This window comes from Peromyscus eremicus, chromosome 9 (genome assembly GCF_949786415.1).
Source record: "Peromyscus eremicus chromosome 9, PerEre_H2_v1, whole genome shotgun sequence".
NCBI lineage: Eukaryota > Metazoa > Chordata > Mammalia > Rodentia > Cricetidae > Peromyscus > Peromyscus eremicus.
This window is the reverse complement of record NC_081425.1, coordinates 19,543,916-19,567,949: the sequence shown is the minus strand read 5'-3', so window position 1 is coordinate 19,567,949 and position 24,034 is coordinate 19,543,916. Positions and strand designations below refer to the sequence as shown.

Sequence of the window (24,034 nt, the reverse complement as noted above, 5' to 3'; positions counted from 1 at the left end):
AAGTTAGAACGTATGGTGACCAGCCATTTAAGAGTAAGCCACCTGGGAATTTTATGATATTTGGTTTCAGTTAATAGGGATCAAAAATTAGAAACAAAAGTGAAATTTAAATGAAATAAGTTTAAAGACTCTGAAGACAGTACTAACACTAAACTTTCCACACAAAAGGTATCCATTAAGAGAACTTTGCCTAGATGTAGCTTGTTGGGAAGAGAATAATAAAATATTTAGGCCAGTTGTTTTATTCTCTTTGGTATAGTTTTGCTATTAATTTGTATTACAGTTATTTTAACTTCTGAAGGATATTTTAGATTTACTCTTCATAGTCAATTTTTTTTTTATAATGCAAGTAGTCAATTTTTGTTATTTTTTTAATGCAAGTGAAATTTTAGTGTATTGGTCTCTTTTGTGGCTATAACAAAACATCTGATCCTGAGTAACTTTGTACAGAAATGAGACTTATTTGTCTTACAGTTGTTGGTAGTCAAGGACACAGGCAAAACTGGCATTGGCGTGGCTCTAGTGAGGATCTCATAGCAGAGGGCATCACAGAGACAGACATCAGAATGAGAAGTGAAATGGGAAACTGAGTGAGGGGAGTGGTCAGTCATTTTTTCACAAGACTCTCTCAAGAATTTACCAGATGCCCTATCAGAATTACATTAATTCCTTCCAAAGAAGGAAGTGACCCAGTGACCCAGGGGTCACCCACTACATCCCACTTCTTTTTCTCTTTCTTTCTTTCTTTCTTTCTTTCTTTCTTTCTTTCTTTCTTTCTTTCTTTCTTTTTTTGAGACAGGGTTTCTCTGTGTAGCTTTGCACCTTTCCTGGAACTCACTTTGTAGGCCAGGCTGGCCTCGAACTCACAGAGATCTGCCTGCCTCTGCCTCCTGAGTGCTGGGATTAAAGGCGTGTGCCACCACCACCTGGCTTACATACCACTTCTTAAAAGGTCCACCCATAAGTTTTAATATCACCACGTTGAGCAATGACCTTTTAACACATGGATCCTTGATGTCAAACCACATCTAGACCATAATTGTCAACATTATTCTAAACCTCAGCATTACTCCTAAAAACTACATCATTGGAGAATTGACAGTTGACTTTTTTTTTCTGCTGCTCCATTGTGTCTCCATTCTCCCTTCAATAGAGCCCCTGTTGACAACTAATCAATCATATTGGTTTCTATTTCCTCTATACTATACTTTTTGAAAAAAAAAACTGGATGCATTATAATTTTTTTATTTTCCTTTCATGAGTACAAAAGCAAAGTAACCTACTATAGATAGTCTTTTGCACTTTCTATGTATTACTCCTCGATAGGTCCTGGAAAGCGCTCTACTTTGGTTCCTAGGACTCTTTACTTCTGGCTAAAGCTTCACAGTATTGGGTAGAACTACTTTATAGATTCACCATATTTTGTTCAACTGATCTTCTAACTACCATCACTTGTTACTTCATAGGGAACATCAGATTGTTGATCTTCAGTTTTTAAAAGTTCTAACAAGAGATAGCCTATCTTTGTGACTTCTTAGGTTGAAAATGTTTTCTTCCAATGTTGTTATTGTCTTCTGACTTGACTTTGTCTTGAGAGGAAATGAAAGGACCTTACACAGCCAAATTATTCTTTACTTTTTTTGCTTCTGGATTTTTAAATTGTAATTTAAAGATATTTTCCTGTAACTACATAAAAGGGGAATTCAGCCATGAATTTCTGGTATTTATATGCCCACTTTTACTTTACCAATATTAAATAGATACGGAGTTTGTTTTCCTACAGTATTTAGAAGTGTTTGTTCAACTTTGTTTAAATGACCTTAGCTATCACCTTTATTATGCACTAAATTTCTCATGAGCCTGACTCTATTTCTGTGTTTTTCTCTCGCATGTCAATATAGTAATATTTTACTTACAGAGGATTGTAGTATATTTTAAAGTTTGGGGGGGTTGTTTTGTTTTCTTATAAATTCCTTCATGCTTCCTTTTCCAAGTGAATTTTGGCATCAATTGCTCATCTCCTTTTTCCAAAGGTCCAACAACAACTTTTGATCTAAATATAAATAATACTAGGAGACAAGAGAGTTGAAATTTTCCAACTGTCTGGTCTGTCCTAAAACAAAGTTCTTGACATTTCTTTCTCATTTCGGTTTACTTTTTATTCTTTGACAGTTTCTTTATATAATAAAATTTAGTCCTTCTCACCCCATTTTACTTTTCATGGTGAAACCTTTCTTTTTCCCAAGTCCCCTTTCTATTTCATGTTATTGTGTATGTGACCTGGATTTAAATAGCTGGATTTTCATGAGCGCGGGAGGTGAGTGTGACTTTCTGGATTTAAACAGGGTTACCTTCATGAGCATGGGGGTGAGTGTGACCTTTTGGATTTAAATAGGGTTTCCTTCATGAGCTTGGGGGGTGGTGAGTGTGACCTTTTGGATTTAAGTAGGGTGGCCTTCATGAGCATTGGGGTCACTGCTTACTGAAGTGTGAGCAACTTATCAGAGGTTACACCAGTGAAGAAGGTGATACTTCTCCCCGCTGGCCACCATTCATCATCACCTTTCCATTACAAAATGCTGATGGCCCAATCTTGTGTAGCTAACCAGAGCGGAAGTGTGTTCATGAGTTCAAGTGGCATGTTACGTCCAGAAAATGTAATTTAGCAGTGGACTTCCACAAACTCTGGATCTTACAGTCTTTCTGCTCTCATTTTCACAGTACTCCCTGAGCCCTGAGGGGCAGGGTGTAATATAGTTGCCCCGTTTAAAGCTGAGCACTCTGCAGTTACTTATTCTCTGCAAGTGGATCAGTTACAAATGTCTCCATTAACTGCTATTCACTGCATAAAGCTTCTCAGATAAGAAGTGAGGGCTGCACTAATCTATGAATATAAAAATAAATATTTAGAAGGCAGTTTGGTATCATGTTGATTTAGCAAAATAATAGAATGTTCTCCCCTAGGGCTTATAATATCTCCAGGGACAGGTTCTTGACCAGGTTTACACGACAAGGCATGAGTTCCTTCCTATGAACTGAACCTTAAAAAAAAAAAATCGGAAATGGGTTGGTTGCACCATAATATTCATACCACTATTGCATGAATGATGTCTCTTAATAGCTTCATCATTATTGTATCTCACAAGGTTCTCGGCTAAGCAAGATGATTTATGACTTTTCTACCATAGAAGGGTGCCTAGAAACTTTGGGCTGTATGGAAGCTAGCAGAGAGGAAGCTTCTAGGTCCGTCCCCCCTTGATTTATCCACATCCTTTGCCCAAAGTATGTAGTGTTGTAGCTAGAGTTTTTCTGCCTGGCCCACAGTCAGGACAAATCTCTCTCACCCGCCAGTCCCACAGCCGCTCAGACCCAACCAAGCAAACACAGAGACTTATATTGGTTACAAACTGTATGGCCGTGGCAGGCTTCTTGCTAACTGTTCTTACAGCTTAAATTAATCCATTTCCATTAATCTATGCCTTGCCACATGGCTCGTGGCTTACCGGCATCTTCACAAGTGGCTTGTCATGGTGGCGGCTGGCAGTGTCTCCCCCTCAGCCTTCCACTTCCCAGAATTCTTCTCCTTGTTAGTCCCGCCTATACTTCCTGCCTAGCCAATGGCCAATCAGTGTTTATTTACTGACCAATCAGCAACACACTTGACATACAGACCATCCCACAGCATAGTGTCTTCCTTAGTAGGGTTTTATCATCAAGTTCTGATGGGAACCCAAAGCAATGGTAATGGCCTGTTCTCTTTTGGAAGTCTCTTGACTTCCTGCCCAACAACTCAAAGGGTATGGGAAATCTTGTGCAATGACCAATGGCTTCTGGAAGAAACATTATTCTCCCTTCCTGTGGGGTACTTCCATTCAAACTTTTTGTTATTTTTATTATTGATATGTTCTTAGTAATCTTATAAATAGAATGTTTCCTTCTATATGGATTTTTCTTTTCTTTTTTTACTATATTTGTCTTTCTCATTTTTATTAATTCTTTGGTAATTTTGTACAATATGTTTTGATCATATTAACCCCTTCTTCAACTCCCCTTAGAACCACTCCTATTCCCTACCCACCCAGTCTGCATTCCCCTCATTTTTAACACATAAATTTCAATTTGTGCTGCTCATATATTCTTGAATGTGTGGTCTTTCACTGGAGGATGGTGACCTTCCAGGGGCCCCATCCTTAGAGAAAACTAATTCACATTCTCCCAGCCACTAACAATTGCCATCAGCTCCTTAGCTAGGGATGACTTTGTGCCTGTCTTTTCTTTCTATCCTGAGATTTTTGTCTGCCTTGAGCCTCATAGGTCTTGTGCATGGTGTCACAACCACTATGAGTCCATATGTACAACTGCCCTCCAGTGTCCCAGAAAATGCTCTTTCCTTGTAGTCATTTACCATCTATATCTCTTACAATCTTTCTGTTCACTCTTCTGAAGTGGTGCCTGACCCTTGGGAGGATAGAATGGGAAGTATATATTACATTTGGCGCTGAGCATTCCACACATTTTTATTCCCTGTACCTTGCCTCAGTGTGGGTATCTGTGTTAATCACCCTCTACTTCAAATAGAAGCTTCTCTGATGATGATGGGAGATGTACTAATCTATAAGAGTAACAACAAATAATTAAGAGTTGGTTTAATACTATGTTCATTTAGCAGAATATTAATAGTAGGTTCTCCCTTAGGACCTATGACCTGTATAGCCACAGTATCTTAAAATGGTGCCAGGTATGAGTTTCATCTTGTGGAGTAAACAATGTATGTAGTAAGAAAGTGATTACATGTGTGATGTTCATTCTACTGTTGAACTAGTGGCTATGTCTTGCTAGGCCAGTCATTATTATGGCACTTACATATGAATGTGGGGAAAGGGAAGCACTTACTCACTGCCTGTATGAGTGCAGCTAGTATATGCTAAAATGGAAATCAGTATGGAGATTCATGAAAAAGCTGAAAATAGATCTACCTCATGACCTAGCTGTACCACCCAGGTCTATGACCTAAAGGGCTCTATATCCTACTGTGGACATATCTGCTCATCAATATTCATTGCTATTCTATTCACAAAAGCCATAAAATGGAAACAGCCTAGATGTCCACCAACTGATGAATGAATAAAAAACTCTGGCATATTTCCACAAGAGAACACTGTCCAGCCATTAACAGAGCTAAAATGTGAAGTCCATAAGGCTTTTTGAAGCCTCCTTTTGTTACTACCCTTCCTTCTCATTCCTCTCCCCACATAAACTTTTACCTCCATCACTCCCCCTTCTCTTTCATAACCTGTGTTCTACTGTCCCACCCCTCTCAAACCTCTCCCCACAGATACATCAATGACCCCTTTCTAGTCTCGTGGCTTGTGTAGGTACTCGAAGTTAAACACACAAATCTAAAGATATCTCAGCAGCAGTGTTTTAACAGGATTAGCATGTGTAAAACCCTGAGCTCTGTCTATAGCACCATCAAAGAGAGAAAAAGTGAGTGAGAGAGAGGTAGATGCCTGTTCAGCATTTCTATGTACATGCTAAAAACTTGCTAGTATTGCTATACCAGTCCTCTGATTTTAATGACTACATGCACAATCTGAGAATCTTGTTTCAGTCAATCATTATTTAAACACTGTTATTAGTTTAATGACCATGATAAAGGTGGCAGAATTTACTAGTCACTGGATACCACATGAACAATCCATCCTAAACCTTACAATTAATACTGTGAACAAAGGAATTCAAGAATTCTGACTCAGAAACATACACATTGTTAAGCCTTGTTTTTTGTAATTGGTTTTTGGTGCTACTTTTTATTTTTTAACAGTTTCACAGTTTACATAATGAATGTAGTCATCTTTACCCCACCTTCTCCCTCCTTCTCCAATTGTAACCTTTCTTCCTCAAAACTCTCTCTCCTATTTTCCTATTTTCCTGCTCTCTCTCTCTCTCTCTCTCTCTCTCTCTCTCTCTCTCTCTCTCTCTCTCTCTCTGTGTGTGTGTGTGTGTGTGTGTGTGTGTGTGTGTGTGTGTGTGTAAGAGAGGGGCAGGTCCATTAGAACTTCTTCCCTGAATGTGAATGGGGAATTATTTATCAGAGTGGGAACAATTTATCAGAGGCTACACCACTAAAGAAAATGACCCTCTTTCCCAACAACACTTGACTATAGTCTCTCAGGGAGTGATGGGGCCTCATTGGCCATGCCCTCATCCATGACGAAATGTGGAAGGGTCCCTCATGTGCAAGTCTTGTATAAATAAACACCACTGCGGTGAATTCTAGAGTTATTAGATAACGGAGTAAAGAAATTTTCATGTGAATAACCTTCCTCCATTTGTTGAAGACTGTTAAACTTTAAGTCTTATAGAAAAAATAAAAACAAACAAACAACAATAAAAACATCAACAAAAACACTCAAAGGACCACATCAACTCTGGAATAAAATGGTTTATCTTAAACTGGAGTTAAACACTTCTTCGGTGATTTCAGGCAATTTTCTTACCCCATGCAACCCCTGATTTTCTAACCTATAAGAATGAAGCTAAGCACAGACCCTGCCCTCTGTAGCTCTTGTGAGAATCAAGTGGTGACCTCTGCAGTGCTCTTAGCAGAGTAGTCCTTAAGTGGAGGCCAGGAGAGGAAGTGATAACTGAGAGTTCTGCTCATTTGGGGATAGGCTAGATGCACAGTCATCCTCTTCAGGTTACTCTTCACGCCCATTTGACAAGGTCCTGTTATCTGTGAAAGGTGGAGCTTTATTGCCCTCCAAGGAAGTTTTGATTGAACAGCGATGGACTCTATCAGAATCATTGGATCTTGCAGTTTTCACTGGGGATCCTCATACACATCTGTTGATAAAACAGATCTTTGAAAAACAAGAGCTTTCTGTTTCATTCAGTTAGATGTTCAATATTCTTTTGACATCTGGCATGTGGAATGTGTCCCTTTTATACTTTTAACTAGTTGATTATTAAGCAGTGAGAAAATCTTAAACATTTCAGAATGTGCTTTTTCACTCCTGGTTATGCCAAAATATGTTAGTTAAGATCACTAGTTATTATAATAGCCCTTAGCATTTCTATGGTATAACTCTAATATTATTTCATCAGATTATACTGATTTTTTTCTATGATTTATGAGTTTAAAACACAACACGTAGTAATATCAAAGCATCCATAATAAGACATGTAATGTCTCATGAAAGGCACACAAGAACCATGTTAGCACTCATGTGTATACACAGAGAGAGAGAGAGAGAGAGAGAGAGAGAGAGAGAGAGAGAGAGAGAGAGTAGGGAGAGAGAGAGAAATTGGGGGAGTTGGGTTCTTTGTAACATGAGCATTTAAGTATATACCCACAGCAGTAACTGATAGGGATATCATAAAGGTTCGATGAATAGTCCTCAGTAGAATGAATGCAAGATTTGTTCAGTTACACAGGTAGACACATGAATAAGAGTTCTATAAACTTGTACATATGTTGTGTATAGCACTACAAAAATGTGCTACTTATTTTCTAGAGAGACAACTTTGAATTGTTAGAATCATATATTCTTTTATCATTCCAGAAAGCTGTCCTCCTTTTTGTGTAAATACCATTGCCATTTTAAGCACACAAGGACTACTAAGTGCTTTTTACCAGCTACGTCTTCTTCCTAGGGTAGCAGATGTACACAGAGAATCCATCACTTAATTCCCTCTAATCACCCATTTCTTTCCTCCCTCTTCATTCTGTCCTTGGAAACTTCAGCATTCCCCAGTGTGCCCATAGCTGACCCTGGATACTGGCAGAAAGCAAACCTCCTCTTGAAAGCAGCAGGCTCCATATGGTTGCTTCAAGCATGGAGGGTGACCCTGCCAAGTCTCCTGCAAAGGGATTTTACAGAGCAGAGAAGCAAACGTGTCCCTTTAAATGTTAGTCACTGAGCCAGAGAGAAGTTGACTTCCCGATGAAAGGCAGTTAAAGTACTTTGCAGGCTCTGATCTGAAACCTATAGGAAGTTTTGTACAATGGTGGCTCAATGCCAGGCATTAAAAATAAATGTAATCATCTGATGATTAGCTATAAAATCTTCCTTCAAAAAAAAATGATAGAGCTGTCAGCTACAATCAACATGCATATGCATATTTGAGAAGAGCAAGATGGAGAATAACCGTGTGGATGAGACCAGCACTGTGTCTGTAAGAGGGTGACAGGGGCGATGACATAGCATATGAAGTCAATGGTGGAGTTGTTATTATTTATACATGAGTAAAGATTACAAATGCAAGCCCCAGCTCAGATCTCTCACCCCCTGGATCTGTGAAACCTGTCACTCAGTCTCCTGCGGTGTGTCTTCCTGTCTCAGAGCCATTGGACCACCTGCTGCCAAGGCTCTCATCTACTGCATCGCCCGAAGGCCTCGATGATAACAGCATTGATTCCAATGTACATCTAATTACTTCTCATAATCTATTCATTTCACAATAGTGTAGTGAAACATCTGTCACATCATAAACTCTTTAGTAGCCTTATCAAACCACCAAAATACACCCGGCTGCCAGTTGGCGGCTTCCTCGGTTTCCCGTTTATTAATGCGATGCAAACATTTCCAGCCCTTTCTGCAGCTTTAGATGAATTTCCCCAATGGCTAGGGAGGCAGAATTGGGCAAACTGCAGTTGAAATGTCAGGACATCACCTCTTGGGGGACAAATTCGGATGCCACGCAGAAACCAGTTAAAATAGCATTGCTTCCTTGGAGGACTCCCATCTCCAAATAAAGTTCTTCCATTCGTAACAGTAAGGCGAAGCTCCTTCCTTAGCTTCAGTGTGTCATATTAACTGACTAAAATGAGCCTCGGGGACATTGTTGCCTTTGAATAGGATATGACCCAGGAACGCATTTTTTCTTCATGGACTTAACTTTACCTTTGGGGAAGTCAGGCTCTTCCCTTTTTCTCTTCTTTTAATTTCGATCATTGCCCTTTCTCTTCCTCCCGATTCTTCATGACTACCCTTTTACAGGAAATCTGCTTGATTAGAAAGAGATGCCACTACTTTGTGATAAAAAGTATGTGGTACACAAAGTGATATGCAGATCCATTGTCATCCACAGATGAAGTCCGTCACCTGATACATTTCTACTCCCCTTTCCACAGCCAGTTGAATACATCTTTCTTTGAGTAGGTCTCTCAGGGAGGGTTATTCCATCATGTATACGTGTGTGTGTGTGTGTGTGTGTGTGTGTGTGTGTGTGTGTGTGTTCATAACAGTTTGACAACTCTATTTACATACTTAACACAGTAATTGAGAATCATTTTGGAGCAGATCTGCCTTTTTAAATAGTAAAACCCTTTAGGATAATGGTTATGTTGTTTTCCTGTTTGTATCCCTGGCAACTTGCTGAGCACCTCGTACTTTGATATCAAATATACACAGTAGATTTTCTAGTTCACTGAAGTGAACTGAAAAATTATATACTTGGGAGCATATTTACATGTATTATGAAGCATAAGTCTCTGTATTTTGATCTAATAGTAGTTAATAACTGATGCTTTCATGTTCTGGGTACCATCCTAAGTCTTTCACAGATGCCAGCTCATGTAAACCCTGCACCAGCCATATTAGAGCATGGGAACCGATATTCAGAGATTACATGCCTTACCCATTAATGTAGGTAAGCAGTATGCCCAGCACCTGGCTGGAATCCCTGCCCGTAGCTTGTACTACATGGCTTCTACAGTCACTAACCACCCTCCTATTTGAACAAATCCAGAAGATATGTAGAGATACAGGGCAGATTTCCCAAGGTGTCCTTGTGGGAAGAACATGTTGCACCTTTTCATATATATAATTTTTATTAAAAAATTTTCTTTCCTTTTACATACCAACTCCTGTTCCCCCTCCCTCCTCTTCTCCTGCTCTCCCCCACCTACCCCCATCCCACTCTCATCCCTTCCTTATACAAAGTAAGGCCTCCCTTGGGTAGTCAACACAGGCTGTTATACCATGTTGGGGCCATTCATTCACATGGTATTTTGAGACGTAAACTCAGCACTTCCTTGTATTATTATATCAAAAAGAGGATATTCTCTCACATTTGTAGACGTAATGAAAGGTTTTCCATATAATCCAGTATCTGCTGGAGGAAATATTTTTTATTTATCTATGAACTAAAAAAAATAAATCCTTCTAAGAAGCAATAGATTTAGAAACTGCTATAGATATGTTCCTGGAAATCTACCACAACACAAATATGCTTCTTGTAAGGCATTAAATAGCCACAATGTAACCACTTGAGACCATTATTATCCTAAATTGGATTTAATGCTAATGATCTAGAGATGGATACTTTGTGTCATATTATGCATTCTCCTCCAACAATCCCCTGAGTACCAAAGGGTCAAAGTGAAGGGAAAATCAACTGTTTGTTTTTCTCTATTGTCTCAGTGTATGGATAGAGTATAACTTCATATATCAAAATAAATATCATTTACATTACAGCCTAGCTCTTTATTTTAGCACATTCCACCAAGGTATGTGATTCTGTGAACTATAATTGACTTGTTTTAAAATAACACCTGGAAGAACTGTGGCAGCAGAACTATATAGAAGTGCATTATCCAGGTACAAAAGGGGAATGTGGTGGTGAATAGCAGTGGAAGATGGAGGATCTGTGGTGAATGGTGCAAACCTGGACCCAGCATCCAGCTGTGCTACAGGGAGGGACTCATGATGTCTGTGCGGAAGGTCAATTCTTGCCTGTACTTGACTACACAGACTTCTTTGCAACTTGTCAGATGCACCTGGGCAGAAAACACAATTCTTCTTCTTAGTAAGAGGATGCATAACTTAGAAAAACCACCCCTGTAAATCTGGCTTAATAGGAAGAAAATCTATGAAATTTGCTTAAAATATGAATAGCAGAAGATAAACATTATCTAGTGCCATTATAGTCCCGAGAGGGCCAAAGCCACACTATCCCACTATCTACAGTAAGAGGAAAAGGGTTCAAAGTCAATACCACATTCTTTTTCTTCACATTTACAGTTAAAATTAAATCTTGAGATTCTTTGAATGTTTATTGACATTCTTTTCTATTATTGCTTTTATTTTTTGATATTATAATATAATTACATTTCTCCCTTTCCTGTCCTCCCTCCAACCGCCACTCTCTAATACCCCTTCTTGTTCTTTTTCAAATTCATGACCTATTTTTCTTCAACCTGACTGTCTACACATGAAGTGGACTGGGACAACAATAACAGACATGTCCAAGTGGCGTGGAGGAAACCCAGGAAGCCTCAACCTTAACCAAGAAAGAACTACAGGCAGCTAAGGAATGCTGAGAGTGGGAGAAACAGTCTTCCCTGGGGAAGAGCACACCAATTGTTTGTGCAATACCAAATGAAATTCTTATATGTGCATTTAACCAAAAGACTCTACTTTTAAGAACAATAGCTAACATATCGGTGAGATATCCAAAGTATTTTGAATTCAGTTCAATGTTAGGCAATAACTACTTTCCAGCTTTAAGTTTTGAAATGAGGAATATAACAGAATGTCACAGAAGAAATGCTAAAAGAAAATCTAGTAGAAGATGAATAATTTCCCCAAAAATGTTCTAGTAAGTAATGCTCTGTTGTCAACTACTCAGATGTAGATAGAGAGCCAAAGATTGTTATGAAGGGCAAGTATAGGCTGAGTAGACTCAGAGAAAGGATGTGTTGCCACAAGAGGCTCCACCAGAGATGCACCCCAGGAGCAAGGGACACAGAAGATTTGGCAAGATGAAACTTAAGAGCCAAGCAGAGGTAAATCATTCCCATCCAAGAGAATAACTACTTGGGACTCATACAACTCTTAAATCAGTGTGTTGGTGAATCCAAAGAAGAGAATGCCAGGGCATAGGCAACTGTCCATTCCTGCCTGAGAATTCTTGACAATGCTTCATATGCAAATTCAAGGTGGATTTGCCCAAAGGAACAGGAGAAAGTAACATACAGAGGATTTCCAGAAGCCAGTACCATTCAAGGAGGATGTTTGAGAGTAGGAGAACTAATGCACACTCAAACATCCTCTTTGAAGTTCAGCTGGATCAGGAGAACTTGATGTCTGTATGAAATAGGTAGAAATGTTTTTCCCCTCTCAAACATATGGACATTGAAAAAAGTAGGAGAATACTACAATTCTCTAATACTTGTACTGTAAACTTTTATTTACAGGCACAAAATAATTTATTCTAGGCTCTCATACACTTTAACACCACAAACATGTTTTTATAAATTACTACAACCCATTCCATATGATCTTTCTACATGTTAGGTCAATATGAGTTGTTATGTACAAACTAGTTATATAAAGATAGAGAAATTGAATTAGTGATTAAAAATTTTGAAAACAACAACAAACTGGTCATTGTTTGATGCTTGAATTTTTTTTCTAAGTTGTTGTACTCTTGAATCTGCCAGCTGTAGAAAAAAAATCTTTTCTTATTTGGACTTGTAAGAGAATTATCAAGGGAAAGGTTAGAACAAGGCCAAAGGTTTGATGCTCTGTAGAAAGAAAGAGACACAACTAACATCATATTTAATGGGAAAGGCCAGGTGCTTTTTTAAGTGTAGTGAAACACACTTGTAAAGTTGGGAAGATGGGAAGTTGGGAGATGGAGGCATGGAGGATCAGGAGTCCATAGTCATCCTTCACTAAGTGAACTCCAGGCTAACCTGGGAAGTAGTAGGAGATTCTAACCCACCCCTCAAACAAAAGAAACTGGATCTTGATTCTAGGCTTTATTTGTAACTGTATCCAATTCCCTAAATTGCATCATCAGATGTGTGTTTGAAAAAGCAACTCAGGCAAAATGACAAGGAGAAAGAGATCTTGAAAAGCATTAGTAGGTGTGATAGTTCAAGGAGGAGAAATCCCAGCTTTATTCAATTTATAGAAACTAATAGGCAGTAGATTGTAGAAATTAATCTTTATTGAGCACCCAGAGAGTTTAGCTTGAGTTTTCCTCTTCTCGGTGACAGACAACAGAAGGATCCCTTTGACATTATGCCATCATACCGTAAGGCCTTAGTAGCTGAGGATACATACCTGTGGAGATAAGAAGGCAATTACTGCATCAATATGTCAATAAATCCATGATAAACATACACTTTAAGCTGTCCAGGGCACCATCATCTAGCTAGAAAACCTGAGCAGGGCTTGTAACTAACCAGCAAGTCTGACAGCCGTGGGACATGAGAACAGTAGGTGGATTTCAGGGATTCTCAAAGTAATACGAGTGTGTCAGTGCCCACACTGGTCTCCTAAGAATCCTTGGAATACATCGTGCTTCTCCATAGAGCTCTAGGCAGATTGCTGTCTTTATGTTCTTACAGATTTAATGTAAAAATCTATTTTTTGAAAAAAGTATATGATCTAGTGTTAGTAAACTTCTGGGTGGTAGATCTCTTAAGACTTGCTATCTGGTATACCTGAAGCTTAGAGTCCTTTAACTAACACCTGTCAATCTTCCTCTTTCTCAGGCTAGTCATAGTACTTTAAGAGGGTGGGGTTTATGCTAAGTTTTCCTGTAACAAACATTGGCTATAATGAACAAGAAAATGGGGGAAGTTTCGGAAGTAAAAGCTATATTTATGGCATATAAAGATTTCATGGGCACATACTTACCTAAAACTCAAGTGCATAGATTAAATAATAGGTACAACTTCTGTGTGATAATCCCACACCAATAAATTGGATTGTTAAATTAAATTATAAATATAACCATCTTTCATTTTAGCTGTATTATTCCCAGTGCAGTATCCAATGAGAATGAGAACATCTTCATTTTTCATATGATAGTAATCACACATTGTCTTGAATAACTCACTCAGTATTCACCTAAGCCTCTTTTTCTTTACATTTTTAATTTATTTTTGAGATAATATATTGCCTCATTTCTCTCCTATTTTTCCTCCCTTCAACTTTTCCCATTTACCTCTCTTGCTCTCTTTCAAATTCTTGGCCTCTTTTGTCATTAATTATTATTGTATACGTATATGCATATTCATACAGCGACGACTCACTTCCATACCTAAGGCTCAGAGAACATAGCAGAAAAGAGGGTGGAAAGATTGTAAGAGCCAAAGATCAGGGAGTTTGCTCTGAGATTGTGTGTCCTAATAATGTTAGACTCTAAACCCATGATGTATCAACAATATGACTACCCAAACACAAGCTAAACAAAGATGACACCAACAGACACCGCAAAGGACATAGGGGGAAGCTTAGGAGGCTTCAACCCACGAACTACAGGCAGCTAAGGAATGCTGAGAACAGGAGAAACAGTCTTTCCCAGGGAGGAGCACACCAATTGGTTAGCCAACACCAAATGGTCAGCCCTGAAAACATACGTACAAGTAACGTTATATAGAGTAAGCCTCTATTTTTTTGAGATAATGATTCCAGAAGATGTGATTGCTGTTTGTTGGCATAATCCAAATTCTCAGCACTAACTTTTATTTTCCTCCCCAAATCTTGATTGTAACAAAAAATAAATAAAAGAATAACTTTTGTCTCACAAGAGGACTGTGAAATTACATGATTTATTTAAAAGTATTTCCAAAAGTAGGATATACTTAGCAAATACAGTACATTTAAACAAATAATAGTGCTAATAACAATCATCACAAAGTATTAATCCACTGATGACGCAAGAAAAGAATTTCATAATACCAGCAATTGACGAATAGGACTTCATGAAATTAAAAGGCTTCCATTTAGCTAATTCAGTGAAGAGACCAATTACAAGATGGGATAAAATCTCAGATAATTATTTGTCTAACAGAGGATTAATATCTAGAATATACAAATAATCAAACTAAATAGCAAGAAATTAAACAACTCAAGTAATAAACATTTAGTTCTTTTAAAATGAATTACAAATGACCAGTAAACATAAAAAAATATTTAGCCTCACTAGCCATCAGAGAAATGCAAATTAAAATTGCATCTCACCCCAGATGGAACGTTACTCATTAAAAGAGCAAATGTTGGTAAAGATGTGGCCGAAGGGAAACCTCTATACATTGTAGGTGAGAAGACAAACTAGTCTGGGATTTGCAAATGGCTGGCTGTACCAGTTTTAGGGGTTTACCTTGAACATTCCAAGTTGAGGTACTGCAGGGACATCTGCACATCAATGTTTACTGCAGCACTAGTCACAACAACTGAACTATGGAACCATCCTATATGTCCATTAACAGAGGGGAGGGATGGATAATTGTGGTACAATGCATTTTCAGTCATGAGGAAGACAAAGTTATGTCATTGCAGGAAAATGTATATAACTTAGGACAATCAATCATATTAGGTGAATTAAGCCAGTCTCATAAAACACATGTTTTCTCAATTGTGGTTTCTAGATTTTAATAGATATATAAAATCAAGTATGTGTATAAGACCTGAAAGTAGATGTGAATCTTTCAAGACGGAGGATTCATGGGAAGAAGAGGGAAAAGGTCACAGTTGGAGAGTCTGTGAGCAATAAGCGCAATGTACAGTGAATGCATATGTGAAAATATCCTTATATAACACAGTATCATGTACAATGAGCAACACAATAATTTTTTCTTTAAAATAATAAAGTAAAATTAAAACTAAGTGAATTTCAACTTTTTGGTCTTCTCTCCTAAAGTGATCAGCCCAAATTCCTGTTCACCAACCAAATTCTGTCAAGAATAATTTAACAAAAATTCTATAACCATGTACATCTTCAAAAGGATATTTGATTAGTCCTTAATGTGTGCTGACCATTATTCTAGCCATTGACGATGGTGGAGCTCTTGAGTGTTGGGAAGAAGTTAGGTGATGTCATTGTTTAAGTGTAAAATGTAGCATCCAAGCTCACCTGATCACTAGCTGATGTCACTGTTCTGGAAGGATCTGAAAACTTTAGGATGTGAGGCCTGTCTGGAGAACATGGGTTGTTCTGAGGAGATATGAGTTAGGGACCAGTCAGGCCCTGCTTTCCAAACTCTCATGGTCTCTGCCTCTCTTTGTCTCTGCCTCTCTCAATCTCTGTCTCTTTCTATCTCTATTCCCATCTCAGTCTCTCTCCGTCTTTGTTTCTCTCTATCTCTGTCTCTTTCCATTTCTTTCTCTTTGTGTGTGCATCTCCGTCTCTCCTTGAATCCCCCCACCCAGCCCCCGCTAGACTTTCTTCCTTAAGTTGCTTCTTTCAGCTGTTTTATCACAACAAGAAAGGCAACTAATATGTATAATAATAGATTTATATTAGAATCATGATGGTTATTTTGTTATAAAATGAATTATTTATTAGAAAATAAAGTGTTGATTTGGAGTTTAATCAAACATGTTTCCCTTATTTGAAAACTATCCCCCAAAACTCAAATCCAAACCAACATCAATTTTAGAAGAAATAGTTCTTATTTTCTGAATGAACTATAATGTATGCATTTGTTGAATTCTCATCTTTGCTATACTCTGCTGACTTTATCTGAGTTGAAAGAAAAATAAAAGTTTATTGGATGCTGAAAATAGGTGCTTTTACCTCACTCTTAGCTATGCTTCTCAGTGCTTCAATGCTTCCTTTACAATGCACAGGATCTTGCAATGACTTCTTTAGTGATGAAGGTCCATGATCAATGGATGAGTCTGCAGTTCTTTCTTGTATTGTAACTTTAAATAATTACCTTGACATAATTTTACCATTGAACCTAATGGAAGGAAGGTTTTGCCATGTCAAACTGACACCAGATATTCATACTCTAGTATACTACGTGGTGTGATTTCCCAGAGGCGAGGTCAGCAGGAAAGCTTGGGAACTGACATTTATCCGTTTCTGCTGAGCTGTTTTCACAGGCTCCATGCCCTGTTTCCTGTATCTTCTTTCAACTCTGGACTCAGCAGGATTTCTACTACATCTGTCAGAGCCTCATCCTGTTGTTAATTCTAGTATAGAATCGATTCTATGTTTTGAGTATTATGAACCATACCCTACAGGATTTACTTTCTGAAATACCCAAAGGAATTAATGGGAAGCTCTTTTGTCACTAATGCAGACTTGAAGCATGGATGGGATTACTGTGGCAAACCCTTCAGCAATTTATGTGCCTTATACATGGTTTCTACTTCTAAAACAGTGTACAGATCATTGTTTGGATATCTTGTGATTCATAACTTAGAGACACAAGGAACACATCAATCATTCTTCTACTTTTCTTCTAAGAGCAATGGCTACCATAGCATTTTCTCCACTGGTCAGAGTCTACCAAGGATCATGAGCATGTTCTTCATTCTTTAACCCATCAAAAATAATCTAAGTACTTGCATAGTTCTATTAATACTAAGGTTTTGTCTTCTATGCCTACCAACAGAAAAAATATTTTTTAAAAAAGAAAATAAATAAGCAAGGCACTCTCAGATGCTCATGAGGATTCTGGAAAAAAGAAATATGTTCATAAAAAAAGGAGTCTGGAGAAACTGACTAAAGTAATAGCAGTCATTCTGATCGATGGCATTAATATTTGAGAATGAGCCATGTTGTGGTTTAAAAATGAAATGTCCCTTCAAAACATTCATATGTCAAAGGATCGATGTTGCTATTTGAGAGGCGACTGGATAATGAGAGTACCAACTTCATCAATGGATTAATCCATTGATTGGTTAAATGGGCTTTTAGAAGGTAGAACCTAGTTGGAGAAAGTGTGTCATTGTGGGTGTGTTTCAAGGGTTTCTTAACAATGTGCCTTCTCCCTCTCTCTTTCTCTCTCTTGCTCTTGGCTGTCATGAGGTGAGAAGTATTTCTCTACCTTGCTGCAATCTTTGTCATGTGTTAAATAAACACATGCCCATAAAGATAGGTCCAACAAACCATAGACTAAACCATGAGTCCAAACTAATCCTTTTCCCTTTAAGTCCATTTGCACAGGGAAGTTATCACAGTGATAGAAACAAATCAGCGTATATCTTTGGTTTGTTTTAGTTTTAATCACTACTTTACTTTTTAGTTAGCAAAGTAATGAGTTTCATTGAAAGTACTTTGTTCTTACCCACCTCATTCCCCCACTGCATTCCCTCATGTTCTCTTGCTCCTCTTACTAGTTTCCTTCCCTCAAATTATTCTCCTCTCTGTTTTCATAATAGTTTTATTCCATTACTTGCTATTTTCTCCCTTACCTCTTAAGGACACTTACTGACTCTCTTATCATCCCCTTTCAGTTTTCATGACTAATACCGACATGGACAGACAAACAGTCAAAGAGATGGACACACACATCCACACATAGAAATTAAAAAATTCTGCATATAAGAAATACATGGTGTTTGCCTTTCTGAATCTGTATTATTTTGCTTAACATAGTGATTTCTACCAGTGTTCATAGTTCATATATATATATATATATATATATATATATATATATATCATGACTTTACTTCATGGCAAAATATATTTCCATTGTATACATAGATCACATATTTTCATTCATTCATCTATTGATGAAAATTGAGTAGTGTTTTAGCTTTTGTTTGAGAAGGAAGGCAACACAAGATCCACAGCAATCGTGGTTGTATAGAAATTTAATGTATTCAAAGAAAGCATTTAACAAGAGGTAGGCTCATAGTGGATATGTAATAAATATGAGGTTATTATATTATTATTATCTTTAAAGGCTGCAGAATAGTGCTTTCTGATTTAATATTTTCAAGTACTTGGTACTTTTTTTCCTACAACATTCCATTGAAAGGTATGTATATTCCATTACTGTAATCAAATTTAAAAGGTAGACAACATAGTGTGGCCAGGGAAAATAATACTCTAAGGTCTGCCAATAACCAGGACATGATTCATTGTTCTGCCCTTAACTAGAGAATTACTCATCTTGTGTCAGACATTCTGTTCTGTACCAAAGATGGAAGCTCAATGTGCCTCATACCTTCAAGAGTGTTCCAATCTAGGAAGACAAAGAGAAATAAAATTAATCAATATAAGACAAAGGACTAACTCTCTCATGATCTCCTTTCAAATTTGTACCAGAACATAGTTCACAATGACAGGGATGGATGATTGCCTATAGTGAGAAAGAGCAGGGAGAAAGAAAGAGGAAGTTTACATGAAGAAGGTAAAACTTAAAAAGAACTTTGAAAAAAATGGTCAAGATGACAGGTCTGGGTGTGGCATGCTGGCCAGAGTTGAGAGTCACTAAGACTAATGTCTTCAGGGACTAATATGAATACTGATACTTTATTAGCAAAAGAGAATTCTATTTTCACTTAGTAGTACAGATGGGGCCACCAATGCTAACAGAGAAGGAACTGATGGATTACTTAATAAATCCCTGTTGTACTGGATTTTAGAAAATGTTGCAAGAAGATTAACTCCCTGATTTAAAAATTGGAAATGCTAGATTTAATAAAATTAGTGTGCTCTCTTCAATATCAGCAAGCATTGTTTGCTTGCTGACGATCTTTGGCTGACTAAGAGGAAGAGAGCAGATGCAGTCTTTCTGTCAGCAGCATGTCTTCTTTGGAGGTCTCTCCTGGGCTTACGGGTGGGTGGCCTCATACCTTTACCTGAATTTCCTTCTGCAGACGTCCTTGTCCTCATTCTTACTTAAAAAGACACCAGGTTGTGGACTAGGAGCCATTTCTTTGACCTCTTTTAAGTATCTTATCTCCAAATGCAGTCACTTTACGGGCATTGGGTTAAGATTTCAATATATGGGTGGGCAGAGGACAGGCATAATTCAACTCATAATGCCCTAGTTCTCTATCTGTAATACTCCCAACTTAAGACCTCCAATTATTCCATGACAAGAATGCATGTCCCCCTAACTGATGATCTTAGAAGATCATCTACCAACTTGAGTCTGATTCCATGTCTGGATTTGACTTCCCATGAATGTTTCACGTGAGTAGACAGCAGCCATGACAATGAATGGTGATTTTCTGAGAATACACACTGTGTACCTTATTCACATCTTGGCTATTAGCAGTGGGCTTGGTACAAAGTGAAGCTCAATGTCGATGCACATGGCTTTGCTTTTGTTTTACTTTCTACTCTTGTGTGTCTGATTAACACTGGCCAGCTTTTCAGTCACTTCCACATGGGTGATGATGGACCCAGTATGAAGAAAAATGTATAAAAATAAAATAAGAAAATGAAAATCAGCAACTGTTTCCTCATTCCCAGCCAATAAGTAGAGACAGAATAAACCTGTGTTCTTTACATTTATCACTTATGATTGGCAACACAAAGATTCATTTCCTCGGATGTCTGTTGTGAGCATTCAAGGTTCTCCAGCTGTGGGTTTGCAACACTGACTAATGCTTTGAGGCACTAAGACGCAGTTCTTACGGAAAGGACTTTTATTAAGTGGACAGCAGGAGTGTCTCAGGCAAGGCATCACCACAGTACATTAATTTAGAGAGGAAAAGGTTTCTGTGTAACTTAACCAAACTGAACAGCTATTTCCACTTTACCTGAATAAAGTATTTTCATGTTTTATCACACTAGTTTGCAACTGCAAAAGCTTCACCCAGTTTTTAAGAGTTGCTATGAACTGTCAGGATACATTATTTGAAATGAAGCCTGACAGCTCCGTGCTTGGAAGTAAAATACATTTTATTGTTTAAAAGCATTTCTCCATCACCTCACTTTCATCCCCCACAAACCCCACCTACCCTACCGTCACTCATATGCACACACCGCAAACATTCTGCAATGATTTCATCCTCACCAAATAGGAGGAAAGTCCTAAAGATGAGGTGTCCTTTTTTTTTATTTTGAAAGGAACCAGAAGAATAATGACAGAGTTAGGTCTTCACATACAAAGCAAATAGGTACAGAAGAGATGCTTCTACTAAAGAATTGTAGAATTAGAAGCAAAATAAACAAACAAAAAGGTGCTGAATCAATATCTGGGGGGTGATGATTCCCCAAATCTGCTTGGGCCTCCACTACATATGTCCCTGGCTTGTGTAGTTCCTGGAACTGCCATGAAGACATTAGCCTGATTGCTCATCTGAAAGAGAGTGACAAGGTGAAGTCGTTCATCCTTTTTATAACACTTACTAGAGATTCTTGGGTCTTTAAAGTAATCTCTGGCCTGGTCCCAAATTCCAGTGCTGCTGGCCTGTCACAGAATGCTGTTTTGCCAGAGAAAATTCTCCCTAGAACCTTTGAAATTACCTTGAGGTTCCTCTGCACTCTGGGTATCCTTAATATTTTTTTAAGAGATAGTCTAGAAAACACCAATGTGGGAATCTTTTGCCAGTGAATTCTCTGCTCCAGAAATGCATCGTTATCTTCCTACCATGGTGTCACTTTCTGAAGAGATGAAGGATTCTATTCTGAGAGTGCACTTCAGGAAAGGAAGAACTGGGAAAAATTAACTCACAAATGCAAAGCTTTGTTGTTACTGATGCTCTATAATGGAAGCCTCATCTCCCATGTATATTATCATCTGGCAAACTAGTTACACATTTAATAAGGTTTTGCTGTATAAATTATAAATGAAATAAACAATTCTGTCACCATGGTGTGCAATGAATACACCACATGTTACATGTAAATATATTAGTCATTTGCCTTTTGTTTATGTGTCACTGAAATCCATTTTCTTTATGCTGTATTTTCTATTCCCTATGGGTTCCAGAGTCGTTTCAGTCCTCCGCATATTGGCCTTTAAAGAGGAATGATGTTGTTATTGTCCTCTTCCTGCCCAGTTTTAATAACACCTGCTTTTTGTGCCAGTTTCATTTACTGCTGCAAATTGTTAATTCAACAGAGAACAACCAAATCAAACCAAAACAAAACAACAACAAAAAAACCCAACCACCCTAACAGTAAATGTGACTCCAGAAATGAGCTGTGTGATATATTGACACAATACAAAGAACATATTGAAACAATTTTTATTCTCATTATTTTCCCCCAAATTAAATATGCCCATAAAGCAAGTTTACATATTCTGCATGTCTCTCTCCACTCTCAACCCAAACCCTTGGCTTTTAATGAGATAATTAAAACAAAACAAAACAACAACAACAAAAAAGAGAATCAAAACTCAGCCTTTCAAGTGGTGGCATTTTTATTTGAAGCCGAGTAGCATAGATGTATGAAGGATGAAAATGTGGACTCTTTCAATGGCTCTCCACAGTGTGACAGCTGTGGATGGGATCAAGACAAAAGCAGTGACTGCTCCAAGAAAATGATGGCTTAGGCATTTCCAGCCCAATCAATAATCTGGCATGTTCAGGTCAATCACTTCATGGCCGTATTTAGTTCAAGCCAGTCAAAGATTATTAGTTTGATGCCCAGGGGCTATTACTTGCTGCTGTGGATGGCAGAGGGTGCTTATGCTCATCTCTTTAGAACCAAATGTAGAGAGAGTATTTATAACGATGGGACCACCACACAGACTTCAGAGAGAGTCCAGGTTTGTCAGGACTGAACTGATACCATATAACAGTCTCCAGGTTCAATGATTCTTCAAAAGTTTATACTAATATTGCTTTATATTTCATCCACTCCAAAACTTTAAGGAAATGTTTTGAAACTGCTATTGTACTTCTGGTTCTGACTTTGGATCTGGGGATAGAAAAAGGAATAAGAATGTCTTATTCATGATGCTAGACAGGACCACCTAGATGATCACCTAAAGGACCTAATGATCTGATCTTCCCAGTCCATTGCATTTCCATTCTTACCTTATCCTGACATATTACCAACACAATACTGGAAAGATCTTGCCTGGGCAGAAAAGACAGGCTGTAGATAATCATTATTTCTGATTAGTTATGGGCTAATGGTATTGTGATCTGATCAAAGGGATGGTTAAAAGTGAAGCCCAGAATTCATTCAAAGTGTTGTAAATTACTAAAAGGGCAACGGAGCTAACCAGGGAGAGCTATTATGAGCTGGCATTCCAGTTCCATCTCTGCAGCCTGTGGAAGGCATTCAGTTGCCCACCACAGCTTTCACATATGCACGCTAACAGGAAACCGTTTGTGGAGAGGAGGGATGCAGAGGAGTTCATGGAAGAGGCTCTTGCTGTCGGATACTTCACCATCATGTTTTACTGTTTCTCCTGGATGGCATGCCACAGAGTATAATAAATCTCAGTTTGTTTATATTCTGAGTCTGTATTTGCACTTTGGTGATTATATTTGAATTCATGCAAGATCCCTTTTTTTTAAGAACTCCAGCATAATCTTCTCATTAACCCTGTCCTGTTTGTCTGTTATTAATAGGCCACTGTACAATGTATTCTGCTGCAAAACTCCACCAGGCATGACTAATTCAGATAATTAATTTGCTAGAACATTAACACCATCAAATGAGCCTGCTAAACCGGTAAATTTAAAGTAAATTAAACTTAATGTGCAGGTTATTGCAATTAAGTCTGCCTTGTCTTTCTGAGGGATTTCAACATCCTCAGTATTTAAGAGGCAATCATAATGCATGCAAGTGGGCGGGCTTTTTGGCTAATTAACACAAGAGTCTAATCTGCTTTTCAATTAGGACGGATGTTTGTAATGTGCGGGTGACAGTGTTTCGACTCCATGCAGCATAACAGGAGCGCACGGCATAATTACAGCTGGAAAGAGAGGCTCATGCCGGGCCTTTTTAGGGGTTAATGAGACATTGGCAGCTTCCAGCTGAGGAGATCGAGCCAGTTTAGTGTAGCTTCAAGAGGAAACCACCCATAGGGGTTTCCTTTGAAGTGTCAAAAGGTCCCCTTGTTCTGGGTGGCTTATGTTTCATTTGTCTGAGTGGCATATCAAAAATTGATGAGCTGCCAGCAGCAGTCCCTATGACATTAATTCACCAATTGTGTTTCTAATAGTTTCATCCTTAAATAAATTTGGATGATGAGAATGGTAAGGAGAGTCAAGGTTCTGAAAACAATGAGGAGAGCCAGGCCAGCGTTCAGTTTTTATACAGTACAGATGAATGTAGCCGTGGTAAATGTTAATGGCAGGCCAGGCCTGCTGTACCCTGGGTTATTAGCTGGTGCAAGACAAAGATGCATTGTGCCGGT

At 38.2% G+C, this 24,034-nt stretch overlaps 1 long non-coding RNA gene across 3 annotated transcripts in view; it reads right to left on the bottom strand.

Annotated features, from left to right (window-relative positions):
• Nucleotides 1-12,940: 12,940 nt before the first annotated feature.
• The window catches only part of LOC131919162 (uncharacterized), a 32,217-nt gene continuing 21,123 nt past the window's right edge, over nucleotides 12,941-24,034 (bottom strand). The window contains exons 4-6 of one of the 3 annotated variants that reach the window (XR_009381180.1): nucleotides 18,926-18,943; nucleotides 16,540-16,705; nucleotides 12,941-13,076 (exon numbers count right to left, since the gene is read on the bottom strand). This is a non-coding gene — a long non-coding RNA (uncharacterized LOC131919162). Of the gene's footprint in view, nucleotides 13,077-16,539; nucleotides 16,706-18,925; nucleotides 18,944-22,063; nucleotides 22,582-24,034 lie in introns of those variants that run through there. The other 2 variants (XR_009381182.1, XR_009381181.1) reach the window with 2 other exon arrangements.